Raw genomic sequence first — 13,367 nt, 5'->3', positions numbered from 1 at the left:
GGCAATCAATGTCACAAAACAATATGTGTATTAATTGTTTAAAGAGAAACTAATTTGCTCTGTAAAACTTCATCTAAAGCACACACTCACACACAAAAAAAGTATGTATGTTATTGTTATTACCAAGAGTGGGAGGGAGGGGGACATTGAGTGTACATTAACAGTGGTGGAACAATTTGCAAAATGGTCGCACAACTTGAAGAATCTAATCAATGTCTCAGAATTATACATGTAGAAATTGTTGAATTGGTATATGTTTTGTATATTTTCACCACTATTAAAAATAAGTAAATAAAAGAGAAAAAAAGTACAAGAAAATACTTTTTTAAAAATGCGTATGTATCCCCTGCGTCGCCCTTCATGGGGAAGGCCATGGAACAAGCAGAGTCACCAGAAAGATGCTCCACTCTGTGAAGAGGCCTGGGCTTCTGGACTTTACAAGGAGCTACATCTGCATCCAGTTTTAAGTTCTCTGCTGTAATCTTCTTCTGTTATACCAAAGCTTTCAGCAAAGTCTTACTGAAAGTAAGAGCCTGGTCTCAGCTCACCAGGAATTGAAGGAAGGGCCTGGAAATTGGTATAGGGGAGGGCAGAGGTACCCTGAGGGAAACCGGGAGGTAAAGTCTGGAGTCCAGCATGATGACTAGCTACAGGAGATTTGTATAGCAAGGAAGTAGCCTCAGAGAGAAGAACTTGGTCACAACCTGAACTTCCTGCTCTCAGGCAGGTAGGAACTAGGACGTTTGTGATTCAGGCATTAACTAAAAGTATGAAATCACAGGACAGAAAATTCTAAACATTTGGGTTACATGAAAAAAAACTAAGAAACATCACACTGTGTCAGGCCCACAAGCCAACTCAGTCATCCCTCTCTCCCTGTCTCCACTTCCTATATTTCTTGTTACTCCAATCTTGTCTCACCTGCTGGTGGCCACACTCTTTTCCATCAAACTACAGAATGCTAGAATACGTGTTGGAATGAAGAATGCAACTCAAAACATCTTGAGTAACCAATATTGGTCTAAGACAGTCTAAAATCATAATATCATTTGGATTTATAAGGTTTATAACACCTATATGTGGAATTTTTTCTATGTTTTTCTTATTTTCATAGTCTAAGACATAGAGCACCTGGACCAATAAGCAACATCACGATAAACAGAGAAAAGTTTGAAGTTGTCAAGGATTTCATTTTACTTGGTTCCACATCAATGCCCATGGAAGCAGCAGTCAAGGAATCAAACGACACATCGCGCTGGGCAAATCTGCTGCAAAAGGCCTCTTCGAAGAGTTAAGAAGTAAAGATGTCACTTTGAGGACTAAGGTGAGACTGACCCAAGCCATGGTATTTTCAATCTCCTCATATACATGGAAAAGCTGGACAATAAATAAGAAAGACTGGAAAAGGATTGATGCATTTGAACTGCAGTGTTGGCAAAGACTATTGAATACACATGGACTGCCAGAAGAACGAACAAATCTGTTTTGGAAAAAGTACAGCCGGAATGCTCATGAGAAGCAAGGTTGATGAGACTTCGTCTCACATACTGTGGACTTGTTGTCAGGAGTGACCAGTTCCTAGAGAAGGACATCACACTTGGTAAAGTAGAGGGTCAACATAAAAGAAGAAGACCCTCAAAGAAAAGGATTGACACAGTGGCTGCAACAATGGGCTCAAAGCATAGCAACGATTGTGAGGATGGCACAGGACTGGGCAGTGTTTTGTTCTGTTGCATATAGGGTCGCCATGAGTTGGAACTGACTTGACAGCACCTAACAAGAAGACATGGAGCAGAACTTGCCAAAGATGTCTTATTTTGAAACTTTAAAAATAATGTCATAGAGCTTCATGATATCCCCCCCAAGTCATCATTCTTATAGAACAAGACATTCTTGAACAAGAAGAGAATGTCCGGATCACTTTGGCTCCATTCCCTCTTTTCTTGACTAGTGGCTGAAGGATTTCCTTCCTTGACTTGCCAGGTCCCCAGACCTACTTTCATCTAGTCAGTGAATGAAGTGTCCCTTCAGAGTCCACCTATATTCATTCTTGTCTTCTCATGGTCTTTGATCTTTTGGTTATTCTGTGTCTCTTCAGCCTTTTTCTCTCTATTGCTGTCATCAGTACTCCAATCTTCTCTACTATTTCCCATCCTGAAACAAGAAAATAAATAGAACAAAATGTATTGGTCCTATATCCTTTTTCAGTTATCTTTTGTTCTCTGCTCCCTTTCATACTCAAGCTCCTAAAGAGTGGTCTTCACATACTCTCTTTACTTGACAACTTTTCACTCACTTTTAAAAAGTATTATTTTTAATCTTTCCCAAACAGTCGATGTAAGACAATTGTAAGATATCTAACCAGTTGCTGTCAAGTCAACCCGACTTATGGTGACCCCATGTGTGTCAAAGTAGAACTGTGCTCCATAGTGTTTTCAATAGCTGATTTTTTGGGAGGTAGATTGCCAGACCTTTCTTCTGAGGGGCCTCTGGGTTGACTCAGACCTCTAACGTTTTGATTAGCATCCAACCATGTTAACTGTTTGCACCACCCAGGGACTTCTGTAAGATATACAAAAGTCCCAAAATAAAAATCCATGTCACTGTAATTGGCAGAATTCTAAGATGGCCCCCCAAGATTCCCAGCCCCTGGTGTCACACATCTTCCAGTTATTCAGTCAAACACTAATCTAGGTACTGCTATCAATGGATTTTGAAGATGTAACTAAGGTACCAAGTCAGATGACCTTAATGAGAAATTATTAGAGTGCCTGACCTAATCACATGAGCCCTTTAAATGCAGAGCGTTTTCTTCAGCTAGTCATAGAAATGTAAGTCAGAGACTTGAAGCATGAGAGGGAATTGGTGCACCATTGCTGGCCTGAAGATTGGGTAGGCCATGTGACAAGGTATACAGGTAGCCGGGGTTGAGAACGCCCCCAGCTGACACTCAGCAAGGAAACAGAACCTCAGTCCTTCCTACAACCACGAGGAACTGAATTCTGCCAATGAGAATGTGCTTAGCCCCAGATTTTCCCCCAGATAAGAATTCAGCCAGGTCAATACCTTAATTTCAACCATATGATATCCTGAGCAGAAAGCCTAGCCACGACATGCTAGAGAATTGACAGCTAGTAAACGAGTGTTGTTTTAAACTAAGTTTGTAAAAATTTATTACACAGCAAAGCAAAACAAATACTCCCTCCAGCCAATTTTTTCCAGAGCTTTTATGCATGAAGTGAGTATGCTTATTTTCCACTTACAAAATAAAATCATGTTGTATGTACTATCATATAATCTTTAAATTAAAGATTCAGTTTGCCAATTTCCACAACAAAACAAACAAAACAAATAATTTGTTGGAATTTTCATTGGAATAACATTGAATTTACAGGTCATTTGGGTGAGAATTGATACATTCAGAAGGTTATGTCTTTAAAAGCATGGGATAGAGCTCTCCATTTATTTTGGTCTTTAATGTCTTTCAGACGAACTTTATCATGCTTTCTATAAAGTTGTTGCTCATTTTTATTATGTTTATTCTCAGTATTATTGGAAATGGTATCTTTTTATTACATTTTTCACCGATTGTTATTGGGGTGTAGAAATGTAACTGACCTTTATATTTTGCAGCAACTTTTTTGAAATATCTTATTGATGTATCTGTAGAATCCTTTAGATTTTCTAAGAAGCCAATCAAATAAACTTCTAAATGACATCTGTCTTATTTCCTGCTTTCCAATTCAATAACTTTTCTTCCTTGTCTTACTGAGTTGCCTAGGATCTCCATCACCATGTGGAATAAAATGGTAGGGTTGGAACAGGGCTATAAACTGGTTCATTTCAGTTTAAACCCCTGCTAAGAATTTGCATTTCCACCCCAGATATACTGAATCAGGATCTACATTTTAACAAGATTCCCAGGCGATTCTTACATACAGTAAATATCAAGAACCACTTCTCTACCAGTGGTTCTCAGAATTGGTCCTTAACCAGCAGCACTGGTATCACCTGAGAACTTGTTAGGAATGCAAATCCTCAGCAGGGGTTCAAATCTGGACAAACCAGTTTGAAGCCCTGGATTTTTCATCTTTGAGTTGATCCTAAATTTAAAGAGAATGCTTTTAATGTTTTACAATTAAGTTTGAGGTTTTCTGTAGTTTCATTTATTTAATTTTTGTAAATAAATTCTTTTCATTAGGAGGCTGAGCCAACATGGCATTCTAGAGAGAAGCTCCATGCTGTCCCTCTACAGCAAGGACCCATAAAACAGATACAAACATCAATCCTGGAACCCTAAGCATCAAATGAAAGAATAAAGAACTAGACCAGACATCGAATGGAAGAAGAAACTGACAGAAAACAGAGAACAAAGAGAGATACAGAGTGGATGTCCTTTGCCAACTAACATGGCAGTGTCATCATCTTGGAACAGTCAGTAAGGAAGGACTGTGGCAGGAAGTACAGGAAGGCAACTTCATGGAGCTTCCAACAGGAGACAGAGAACTCAGTAACCAGAGAAACATGCTTTCCAGCCCCTCATCCTTCTGCCCAGTATGCGACTTCCACTCTCTTCCTGCCAGTCCCCAGGTATGCCTCACCAAAACTCACTGGCTACACTTTTTTTTTCTTTCTCTCTCTTTTCTTTCTTTCTCCCCACCACCTAGCCTCATATGCCATCTCCCCTGCCTTCCCAATGGCCTCTGCTGCACAGCTATGAATAAAGTCCCCGGTGTTCAGGCCTGCTGTCGCAGCAGGCCCACACTATCTCTCCCTTCCCACCACTTGCCCAGCTGCCAAACGGTGGGAAGCAAGCCCATACCATCCCCCATCCAATAACCCCACCCATCTGGCAAAGGGCTCTGAATGCTCCCACACCACTGGATGAAAATCAGGAGGCAGACAGTACCTGCACAGCCTGCCCTCATCCACCTTGCCAAACCAGTGTACAGCAATGTGGACTTGCCCTGCCTGCTGCTGCTGTACCCAACCAGATGAGGGGTAAGAGTTATCATGCCCACAGACAAGCAAGCTGCAAAGCACGCCAGGCCCACCTGCCCTGACATACTAAAACAAAACTTAAAAAAATAGGACAAAACAAATGAACATACAATAAAAAATAAAGAAAATAATACCTTAATGTCTCAGAGACAGCAGACAATGTCAAAACATACAAAAAAGCAGGAAAAGATGACTCCAGCAAGTGGCCAAAATAAAGACTCAGATAACCTTCCAGTAGGAAAAAAAAAAAGACAGTGGAACTACATGATATGGAATTCAAAAGACTAACATTTAGGGCTTTCCAAGAGATCAGGAGAGAGATCAAGGAAAACACAAAAAAACCAAGAAAAAAATAGACAAAATCATGGAAAGCATAGAAAAAAAAAACAATGAAAACATATCCAAAATCAAGGAAAACACAGACAAAGAAATAGAAGAATTCAGGAAAATAATACAAGAACAAACATCAAAATAAATGTACAATAGAAAATCATACCAAAACAACAACTAGAAATCCAAAAGATAAATGACAAAATTTCAGAAATGGCCAACTAAATAGAAGGTTTTAGGTGTAATTTTGAAACAAAAAAGGACAGAATCAGTGAGAATGAAGACAAATCCATGGGCGCCACATTATTTGAGGAAAAATCAGAGAAAAGAATGAAGAAAACCTAAAAATTCTATACAACACAATCAAGAGCAAAAATTTGTGTGTAATTAGAGTTCCAGAACAGGGGGAGAAAATGAAAACACAGAGAAAATTGCTGAAGATTTGCTGTCAGAAAACTTCCCAAATATCATGGAAGATGAAAAGCTGACCATCCAAGAAGTTCAAAAAATGCCAAATAGAATAGACCCCAAAAGAAGGTGACCAAGACATATCATAATCACACTTGCCAAAACCAAAGACAAAGAAAGAATCCTGAGAGCAGCCTGAGAAAAACAAAAAGTCACTTATACAAAGGAGAAAAAATAAAAGTAGGCTCTGATTACTCAGAAGAAACTAAGCAAGCAAGAAGACGATGGGAAAACATACATAACACCTTGAAAGAAAAAAACTGACAACCACGAATAATGTATCCCAGGAAACTCTCTCTCAAATAGGATGGTGAAATTAGGACATTTCTAGATAAAGAGAAGTCATAAAAACCAAACCAAACTTAAAAGAAATATTAAAGGGAGTTCTTCGGTTAAAGAGCCAACAACATCAGGTAACAACCTATGTCTAGGATACAGGACAGGATCAGCCAGATACCAACTTAGGTAAAGAACTCTCAGTAATAAAACAAAGCTAAAAGACTTAAAACAGGGTCACACAGAGACATCAATCTATAAATGATATCAACATCAAAACTCTAAAAGTGGGAATAAATGGTGTAGGTATAGAACTTTCACATGGATAGGAAGTCAAGATGATATCAAGTAATAAAAGACTGGTTCAGACTTAGGAAGATAAGGGTAAATTTCAGGATAACCACAAAGGAAGTTAACAAACCTACTCAACAAAATAAAAAAAGAAAAACGTAATGAGTCAGTAAATGCAAAATCTATAATAATGAAAGAAAATAAATACACAAACAAAAGGAACTCAGCACAGGAAAGTAAGAGGAACAAAGACAACATCAGCACCTCACACACACACACACACAAAAGCACAACAATGACAGAAATAAACCATACCTACAGATTAAAAAAAAATTTTTTTTTTTTTTTACAGATAATCACACTGAATGTAAATGGCTTAAACAAACCTATAAAGAGACAGAGAGTTGCAGAATGGATAAAAAAAAAAAAAAAAAAAAACACGATCCATCAATATACCATCTACAAGAAACACATCTTAGACCCAAAGACATAAATATATCAAAAATGAAAAGATAGAAAAAATATATCAAGCAAACAGGAGTCAAAAAAGAACAGTAGTGGCAATACTAATGTCATATGAAACAGACTTTAGGGCAAAATCAACCATAAAGGACAGTTCTAACTCATAGCAACTCTATGTACAACAGAACGAAACACTGTTTTGTCCTACACCATCCTCATAATCATTGTTATGCTTGAGCCCATTGTTGCAGCCACTGTATCAATCCATCTCATTGAGGGTCTTCCTCTCTCTCTCTGACCTTCTACTTTACCAAGCATGATGTCCTTCTCCAGGGACTGATCCCTCCTAATAACATGTCCAAAGTATGTGAGATGAAATCTTGCCATCCTTGCCTCTAAGGAGCATTCTAGCTGGAAAGACAGATTTGTTCATTGTTTTGGCAGTCCGTGGTATATTCAATACTCTTTGCCATAATTCAAAGATTCTTCAGTCTTCCTTATGCATTGTCTAGCCTTTGCATGCATATAAGGTGATTGAAGACACCATGGATTGGGCCAGGCACACTTTAGTTCTTAAAGTGACATCTTTGCTTTTTAACACTTTAAAGAGGTCTTTTGCAGCAGATTTGCCCAATGCAATACATCATTTGATTTCCTGACTGCCGCATCCATGAGTGCTGGTTGTAGATCCAAGTAAAATGAAATTCTTGACAACTTCAATCTTTTCCCTGTTTATCATGATGTCACTTATTGGTCCAGTTGTGAGGATTTTTGTTTTCTTTATGTTCAGGTGTAATCCATATGAAAGGTTATAGTCCTTGATCTTCATCAGTAAGTGTTTCAAGTCCTCTTCACTTTCAGTAAGAAAGGTTGTGTCATCTACATAATGCAGGCTTTTAATGAGTCTTCCTCCAAACCTGATGTCACATTCTTCTTCATATAGTTCAGTTTCTCAGATTATTTACTCAGCATACAGGTTGAATAAGTATGGGGAAAGGATACAACCCTGATGCACATGTTTCCTGACTTTAAACCATGCAGTATCCCCTTGTTCTGTCCAAACAACTGCCTCTTAGTCTAGTACAGGCTCCTCATGAGCACAATTAAGTGTTCTGGAATTCCCATTCTTCGTAATGTTATCCATAATTTGTTATGATTCACGCAGTCAAATGCCTTTGTATAGTCAATAAAATACAGGTAAACACCTTTCTGGTATTCTCTGCTTTCAGCCAGTACTCATCTGATAACAGCAATGATATCCCTTGTTCCACAACTTCTTCTGAATCTGGCTTGAATTTCTGGCAGTCCCCTGTTGATGTACTGCTGCAAGCACTTTTGAATGATCTTCAGCAAAATTTTACTTGTGTGTGATATTAATGATATTGTTCAATAATTTCCACATTTGGTTTGATCACCTTCCTTTGGAATAGGCATAAATATAGACCTCTTCCAGTTGATTGGCCAGGAAGCTGTCTCCAAATGTCTTAGCCCAGACAAGTGAGAAACTCCAACGCTGAATCCGTTTTTTTGAAACATCTCAATTGGTATTCTGTCAATTCCTGGAGCTTTGTTTTTTGCCAATGTCAGTGCAACTTGGACTTCTTCTTTCAGTACCATTTGCTCCTGATCATAATCTACCTCCTGAAGGATCAAAAGTTGAACGTCAACCAATTTTTTGTTACAGTGACCCCGTATACTCCTTCCATCTTGTTTTGATGCTTCTGCATCAAAAGGATATTATGCAAGGATTAAAGGTACAATCCACGAAGAAGACATAACCTTAATAAGTATCTACACACCCAACAATAGGGCTCCAAAACACATAAAACAAACTCTAACAGCACTGAAAAGAGAGGCAGACAGTTCCACAATAATAACAGGAGAATTCAGCACACCACTCTCAGTGAAAGACAGAATATCTAGAATGAAACTTAGCAAAGATACAGAAGATCTAAAGGCCGAAATCAACCAACGTGACTTCATGGACATACAGAACACTTCACCCAACAGCAACAAAGTATGCATTCTTTTCCAACACACATGAAACAGTCTCCAGAATAGACCACATTTTAGGCCTCAAAGCAACCCTCAATAAAATAAAAAACATCAAAGTAATACAAAAGTGTTTCTATGATCACAACACCATAAAAGTAGAAATCAATAACAGGAAGAGCAAGGGGAAAAAAAATTAAGTACATGGGGAAACTAAATAACATCTTGCTTAAAAACGACTGGGTAATATAAATCAAAGAAGGAATCAAAAAATTCCTAGAATCAAGCGAGAATGAAAATACATCATACCAAAACATTTGGGACTTAGCAAAGGGAGTGTTCAAAGGTCAATTTACAGCAGTGAATGCATACATCAAAAAGAACAAACCAAAATTAGCCCTACAACTGGCACAAATAGAAAGAGAACAGCAAAAGAAGCCCACAAGCATCAAAAGAAAGGAAATAATAAAGATTAGAGCAGAAATAAATGAAATAGAGAACAGAAAACAATAGAAAGAAACAAGACAAAAAGTTGGTTCTTTGAAAAGATAAACAAAAATCGACAAATTATTGTTCAAACTGAGAAAACAAAAACAAGACAGGAAGCAAATAACCAACATATGAAATGAGACGGGGTACATTACAACAGATCCAGCTGAAACAAAAAAGTATCATAATAGAATACCATGAAAAATTGTACTCCAACAAATTTGAGAACCTGGAGGAAATGGACAAATTTCTAGAAACACAAAATCTACTGAAACTAACACAAGCTGAGATAGAAAATCTGAACAGACCCACAATAAGAGAAGAGATTGAAGAGGTAATAAACCGCACCCCCCGCCAAAAAAAGCCTTAGCCCAGATGGCTTCACTAGATAATTCTACCAAACATTCAGAGAAGAACACATACCAGTACTACTCAAACTATTTCAGAGCATGAAAATGAAGGGATACTCCTGATTTCATTCTATGAAGCCAGCATAACCCTGATACCAAAGCCAGGCAAAGACACCACAAGAAAAGAAAACTACAGACCAATATCTCTCATGAATATAGATGCAAAATTTCTCAACAAAATTCTAGCCAATAGAATTCGCCATCATATCAAGAAAATAATACACCACAGCCAAGGGGGATTCATACCAGATATGCAAGGATGGTTCAACATTAGAAAATCAATCAGGGTAATCCATCACATAAATAGAACAAAAGAAAACAACCACATAATAATTTCAGTCGATACAGAAAAGGCATCTGACTCGTCCAACATCCATTCCTGATAAAAACTCTGAATAAAATAGGAATAGAAGGGAAATTCCTCAACATAAGAAAGGTCATCTATACAAAACCAACATCATTCTCAATGGAGAGAGGCTGGAACCATTTCCCCTGAGAACGGGAACAAGACAAGGATTCCTTTTATCATCACTCTTGTTTAATGTTGTGCAGGAAGTCCTAGATAGAGAAATAAGGCAAGAAAAAGAAATAAAGTGCATCCAATTGAAAAGGAAAAAGTAAAACTATCCCTATTCCCAGATGATATGATCCTATAAAGAATCGCAAAAATTCCACAAGAAAATTACCAGAACTAACAGAAAGATTCAACAGAGTAGCAAGATACAAGATCAACACACAAAAATCAGTTGGATTCCTATTCAGCAACAGAGAGAATTTCAAAAAGGACATCAGGAAAACAATACCATTTAAAATAGCCCCCCAAAAGATAAAATACTTAGGAACAAATCTAACCAGGGACGTAAAAGACCTATACAAAGAAAACTATAAAACACTATTGCAAGAAACCAGAAGAGATCTACATAAATGGAAAAACATACCATGCTTTTGCATAGGAAGACTCAACATTGTGAAAATGTCAATCCTACCAAAAGTGATATAACACAATATCACCGTTATAACACAATATCACCGTTATAACATAATTCCAATCCAAATACCAATAGCATTCTTAGCCGACATGGAAAAGCTAATCATCAACTTTATATGGAAAGGAAAGAGGTCCTGGACAAGCAAAGCATTATTGTAGAAAAAGAACAATGTAGGAGGCCTCACACTACCTGATCTCAGAACCATGGTAGTCAAAACAGCCTGATACAACCACAGACGCATGGACCGATGAAACAATCAGGAACCCACAGGTACATCCATCCACCTATGTTCAGCTGATCTTGGCAAAAGACCAAAGTCCTTTAAATGGGGGAAAAGACTGTCTTTTTAACAAATGGTGCTGGCAAAACTTGATGTCCACCTGTAAAAAAAAATGCAACAGGACCCATACCTCACACCACACACAAAAACTAACACAAAATGGAACAAAAACCTAAAACAATAAAAACCATGAAAGAAAATATAGGGACAATGCTAGAGGCCCTAATACATGGCATAAATACAATAAAAACCATAACTAACAATGCACAAACACCAGAGGAGAAACTAGGTAAGTGGGAGCTCCTAAAAATTAAACAATTATACTCATCAAAAGACTTCACCAAAAAAGTATAAACAGAATCTACAGATTGGGAAAAAAAAAAAATTGGCTGCAAGATATCTGACAAGGGTCTAATCTCTAAAATCTACAGTATACTTCAAAATCTCAACAACAAAAAGACAAATAACCCAATTTAAAAATGGGCAAATGATATGTACTTCACCAAAGAAGACATTCAGACAGCTAACAGACGTAAGAGGAAATACTCGCGGTCACTAGCCATTGTGGAGTTGTTAGGTGCCCTCAAGTCAGTTCCAACTCAAAGTGACCCCATGGACAGCAGAATGAAACACTGTGCCACCCTCCCAATTGTTGTTACACTTGAGCCTGTTGTTGCAGCCACTGTATCAATCCATCTGGTCAAGGGTCTTCCTCTTTTTCGCTGACCCTCTACCTTACCAAGCATGATGTCCTACTCCAGGGACTGATCCCTCCTGATAACATGTCCAAATTACGTGAGATATAGTTTCGCCATCCTTGCTTCTAAGGATCGTCATGGTTGTACAGCTTCCAAGACAGATTTGTTTTTCTTTTGGCAGTCCTTGGTATATTCAATATTCTTCGCCAACACCACAATTCAAAGGCATCAATTCTTCCGTCTTCCTTATTCATAGTCCAGATTTCGCATGCATATAAGGCGATCGAAAACACCATGGATTGGGTCAGGCACACCTTAGTCTTCAAGGTGACAGCTTTGCTTTTCAATACTTTAAAGAGGTCTTTTGCAGCAGATTTGCCCAATGCAACGGGTCTTTTGATTTCTTGACTGCTGCTTCTATGGGTATTGATTGTAGATCCAAGTAAAATGAAATCCTTGACAACTTCAATCTTTTCTCCATTTATCACGATGTTGCTTATTGGTCCAGTTGGAGGATTTTGTTTTCTTTATGTTGAGGTGTAATCCATACTGAAGGCTGTGGTCTTTAATCTTCATCTGTAAGTGTTCAAGTCTTCTTCGCTTTCAGCAAGCAAGGTTGTGTCATCTGCATAATGCAGGTCGTTAATGAGTCTTCCTCCAATCCTGATACCCCATTTTTCTTCATAGAGTCCAGCTTCTTGGATTATTTGCTCAGTATACAGGTTGAATAAGTATGGTAAAAGGATACAGCCCAGCTGCACACCTTTCCTGACTTTAAACCATGCAGTATCTCCTTGTTCTGTTCAAATGGCTGCCTCTTGGTCTATGTACAGATTCCTCATGAGCACAATTAAGTATTCCGAAATTCCCATTCTTTGCAATGTTATCCATAATTTGTTATGACCCACACACTCAAATAACTTTGCATAGTCAATGAAACACAAGTAAACATCCTTCTGGTATTCTCTACTTTCAGTCAGGATCCATCTGACATAAGCAATGATGTCTCTATTTCCATGTCCTCTTTTGAATACCGGCTTGAATTTCTGGCAGTTTCCTGCTGATATACTGCTGCAGCCACTTTTGAATGATCTTCAGCAAAATTTCACTTGGGTGTGATATTAATGATATATTGCTCGATATATTTCCACATTTGGTTACATCACTTTCCTTGGTAATAGGCGTAAATATGGATCTCTTCCAGTCAATTGGCCAGGTAACTGTCTTCCAAGTTTCTTGGCATAGACGAGTGAGCACTTTCAGTGTTGCATCCATTTGTGGAAACATCTCAGTTGGTTTTGTGTCAACTCCTGGAGCATTGTTTTTCTCCAATGCGTTCATTAAAGCCTGGACTTCTTCCTTCAGTACCATTGGTTCCTGATCATATGCTACCTCCTGAAAGTGGTTGAATGTCAACCAATTCTTTTGACTATAGTGAATGTGTATTCCTTCCATCTTCTTCTGATGCTTCCTGTGTCATTTAATAGTTTAATATTTTCCCCACAGAATACTCCAATATTGCAACTCAAGGCTTGTATTTTCGCTTCAGTTCTTTTAGCTTGAGAAATGCCAAGCGTGTTCTCCCCCTTTGGTTTTCTATCTCCAGGTCTTTGCATATGTCATTATAATACTTTACTTTGTGTTTTCCAACTACCCTTTGAAATCTTCTGTTCAGCTCTTT

The sequence above is a fragment of the Elephas maximus genome, chromosome 3, assembly GCF_024166365.1.
Source record: "Elephas maximus indicus isolate mEleMax1 chromosome 3, mEleMax1 primary haplotype, whole genome shotgun sequence".
Classification (NCBI taxonomy): domain Eukaryota; kingdom Metazoa; phylum Chordata; class Mammalia; order Proboscidea; family Elephantidae; genus Elephas; species Elephas maximus.
This window is presented reverse-complemented; position numbering follows the sequence as displayed.